The sequence below is a fragment of the Triticum dicoccoides genome, chromosome 4B (assembly GCF_002162155.2).
Source record: "Triticum dicoccoides isolate Atlit2015 ecotype Zavitan chromosome 4B, WEW_v2.0, whole genome shotgun sequence".
Classification (NCBI taxonomy): domain Eukaryota; kingdom Viridiplantae; phylum Streptophyta; class Magnoliopsida; order Poales; family Poaceae; genus Triticum; species Triticum dicoccoides.
Window position 1 is genome coordinate 106,362,750 of NC_041387.1, and position 4,589 is coordinate 106,367,338.

The following is a 4,589-nucleotide window of genomic DNA, read 5'->3' on the forward strand; positions in this document are numbered from 1 at the left end:
TATAGAATTTCTATTAGAACCAATCATGCATATATATATCATCAATGTCTCACGAACCACCATATTAATTAATTCACACATACACAAATGTATAGCTAGCTATATACAATTTCTCCTACATATGCATGTTGCCTTCGGAGCCAGTGGCATTAGCCTAATTGGTGCCTTCGGAGCACGATGACAATTGGAAGTGGTTTTCATGGGGCGGTAGCGGGTAATAGTATTCTCTCTTCGGATTTATGACCTGGTCGAGCAAAAATCCCGCTATTTCCTCTTGAAGTGCTTCTACGTGCTGCGTTTCTAGGAGCTTCTCCCGCACCTCTCTGAACTGTTAAGAAGGAGATCAATATGCATGTGTATTAATTGTGTGACTAGATATCGATAATGGTGTAAAAATTGTGAATAGTGTTCTGACAAGTGTACCCATTCCTGTCTTTGAGATCTGCTCCTTTCGAACGCCATCATGCGAATGTTCTCGCAAACGCAGAATGCACACAGATCAGTCCCCTGCGCCTGCTTCAGGGCCTTTACGAGAATGGAATTTGATCAGATAATAATTAATCAAGCATGATAATTAAAGAGATGGCAGCTAGCTAGCTAGCTAGCACTACTTAATTACTTACATTGGGTCGAAACCATTGAAGCTTTTTTTTCCATTCGCCATCCGTGACGCTGATGAACCTTGCCCAAGCCCTGCCCGCCGACAAAGAAAATGAATAAAGGGGTTATTAAATAGTTCATATCATGAAATGACGAACTAAATAGGCCGAGATATATAGTTAATAATGATTGAAATTACCTGTTGACTATCCCAAACAAGATGTTATAGTCAGTTTTAACTTTGAGTAGTGAGTCCAGTATTTCAACTGTTTCGTCGTCAACTTTAATGATACACAAGACCCAGTGAAATCTGCATGCACACACGTTTGCATGTTTTAATTAAGCGGGCATATGTAAGCAAAAACATGTAGCTAGCTAGTAGGCAAAAACAGAGAATTTGTAGTACAAGACAGTGTGACTCACTTGAAGTTGTTGTCAGGACCCCGACTCAATGCCACATCGATCTAGCATGTAACACCTCATATCACTTTGCGGCCTCACGCACGGTATTCCCACGGGTGTCGCCTTACCTTGGCCCGGGACCGTTTGCGTCTTTTGGCACACGTATATGACAGTGTCGCTAGCATCCATATGATAAGGAGCCCGGGCTGACATGGCTAGTCGTAAACCCAAAGTGGCACAGACTTACAGGGACAGGCATCCATGACCCAGCATCGAACGTGTCGGTCATCAGCGAGTGAATCCAGGCTGTAGCACTGGGCTAGCAGGACTCCGGTGAACCGGGCTGTAGCGGGCTAACAGGACTCCGGTATTCATCGCGTGACATTTCCCCGAAGGGACAGACACAGGAACGAAGAAGGACACATGCCGGCCAGCCTAAGTGTTCCGGAGCAGTAGCAAGCTACCATGGCTCGGTGGAACACTAGGAGACATTTCCCGGTAAGAGAGGCTACTAAAGATAAACAACTAGATGGTCAGATCCCACACATACCAAGCATTTCAATAACATACACACAATATGCTCGATATGTGCAAATACAACATGGCATCACAACATGACTCTACGACTCAAGTAATTTATTCAATAGGCTCCGAGGAGCGAGATATTACAAACATGGGTCTCATGACCCAACAATCAGAGCATACAAATCAAAGCACAAGCGGAAGCTATCATGTCTGAGTACAGACATCTATAAATGAAAAAGGCTGAGAAGCCTGACTATCGATCAGATCCTGCCGAGGGCACAAGATCGTAGCTGCGGTAACAAGCTAAACGTCGAAGTCCACGCGAAACTACTAGTGAGACCGAAGTCTCTCTGCAAAACATAAAATAGGCAAACGTGAGTACAAATGTACCCAGCAAGACTTACATCAGATCTATCTACACATGCATCATTATCAACAAAGGGAATGGTGGAGTTTGACTGCAGCAAGCCAGCTTTGACTCGGTGGCTATCCTGAACTATGACTGCAAGTAACTCTTTTGAGGTGGCGCACACGAGTCCACATATTCACCATATCAATACACCACTATGGATCCGCTCCCGTCTCCCTACGAGAACGCCATCCATAGCACTCACGCTTATCTTGCGTATTTTAGAGTATCCACTTTCACTTGTCTATGAACTGATATAAGCAACCCAGAGGTCCTTTTCCGCGGACACGGCTATTCGAATAGATGATATTAACCCTGCAGGGGTGTACTTCTTCATACATGTTTCCACCACTTAGCGTCTGCACACGACATGTGCTCGGCAGACTTCAAGCGAAAGCCGACGTGGGTGTAGACCACGACCTACCTAAACACCTAAGTCTCTAGTCCAGGTTTATCGCCTATTCGGGTTCCATCCATGAGGAGATCCGGCCGGAGTTTCGCTCACAGCCCCAAACGATGTGAACAGGGTTTCGTGACACCAAACGGGTGCCCGGTTTACCCGGCCACGTGCCTACCGCATCACAGCCCACCCCTACGGTCAGCGCTGTCCACGGCCTCCAGCATACTACAAGCACCAGAAACTACTTGCAACTCCTGGACAGAGGACAAGGGTGAATAAGAAGTCGAGCGGGGTCATATTTCAGGGCCCAATGTATGGTAGTAGCTGAATCATGGATCACAAACACAGAACTCAGTTCCTGAGGACGGCTTCAATGAGACAACCCACCATGTACTCCTACATGGCCTCTCACCGCTACCTTTACCAAATCGTGTTCACACACTTAGCTCACACACAGTAGGACATGTTCACACACCTCTAATTCATCCCCGATGAATCAGACCTGACTCAACTCTAAGCAGTAGCAGGCATGACAAACAAACATGAATGAGTAGGCACAACAGGGCTCAAACAACTCCTACTCATGCTAGTGGGTTTTATCTATTTACTGTGGCAATGACAGGTCATGCAGAGGATAAAGGGGTTCAACTACCGCAGCATGTAACAGTTGAATCGGTGTTGTCCTAATGCAGTAAAAGAGAGCAGGAGCGAGAGAGTGGGATTGTATCGGAATGAACAAGGGGGTTTTGCTTGCCTGGCACTTCTGAAGATAACATTGAGTCTTCATCAGTGTCAACGACCACATCATCGGTATCACGTCTATCGAGAGGGGACAAATACCGGCAACACAGAAGGAAACACAATCAATGCGATGCACAATATGATGCATGATCATGACATGGCAAAATGAATGTGTTTTGAGCTAATGCAACTAGCAACAGATTAAATGAAGTTGGTTTGAATACAAGATTCAAATTCAAACTCCATATGTGATTAATCAAATGCCATTTAATTGATTTGTGCTAAACAGCAGCTAAAAGTTGTTCTAACATGCATGAAAATGGTACAGATGGATTCCTTGAATTTTTCTGATAATTTTTCATATATAAATTATTTAATTTGGAGTTACGGTTAATTTTCTATGATTTATTGAAGTTTTAGCTATTTTCTGAAATTTCCTGATTATTTTTAAATCCAGAAAATACTTATTGCGTCAGCCCCACGTCACAGTGACGTCAGCAGGGTCAACTGGGCTGGCTCGGGTCAAACCTGACCAGTGGGGCCCACTGGTCAGTGACTAGTGCTGGTTAGTGACAATGACAGGTGGGACCAGGTCAACAGCCACGTCAGCTTGGTCAAAGCTGACGTGTGGGCCCACTGTGGTTAACTTAAACTAAACAGGGGTTAAACGTGGTTAGTTAAGGGCATGGGGCCCATATGTCAGTGAGAGATAGGGCTGTTAGCAGGGTCATTAGCGACTAAGTAAGTGCGCCACGTCGGCGTCACCGGAGACCAGCCGGCGGCGACCACAGGACACGGCGGGGGCACGCCGGACTTGTGCTAGAGGCGTCAGCTTGGCGCGCTGAGGGCACCAGGGGATGGCCCTTGCTCTCGCGCATCCAGAGGACCAAGTGGGAGGTCGTGGGGTCGCCGGAACTCATGCCGGCGACGAGCTTTGGCGGCGATGGTGTTCGGTGGCGCTCGGGCGCGTCGCTACGGTGCATCAGTGAGCAAATGGAGAGGCTGGGCAGCACCTGCTAGTCATGGGGAGCACTAAGAGCAGCTCAGTGAGGCCAGGGGAGCACGGAGGCTATGTGTGCAGCAACAATGGCGGACGGTGGCTTCGGTGCTCGTGGGGAACGGCGCTACGGCACGGAGGGGAGCATGCTGAGTTAGGGGAGAGGGTCAGTGACTCACGGCGATGACGAGGGGACGCTCGGCGAGGTCGGGGACGGTCCGGAGCCGGCGAATTTGACGAAGATGGCCGGCGGGTCCGAGGTAGAATACGACAGCGATGGCGGCGATGCAGGGCTTCCGGAGGGCTGTGGATCGGTGGGGGGGAAGAGGGGGTCGAGGCGGAGCTCCTGGGTGCATCGGCGAGGCTAGGGGTGGCCGGTGGCCATGGGTACGGCGACGATGACGGCGAGCTCCGCTCGGTCGCGGGAGGGGACACAGAGGAGCAAGGGGGAGGGAGGTCCCGAGAGCGAGGGAGAAGTGAGAGGGGGTCGGGGACGTCTCTGTGGCGTCGCGAGG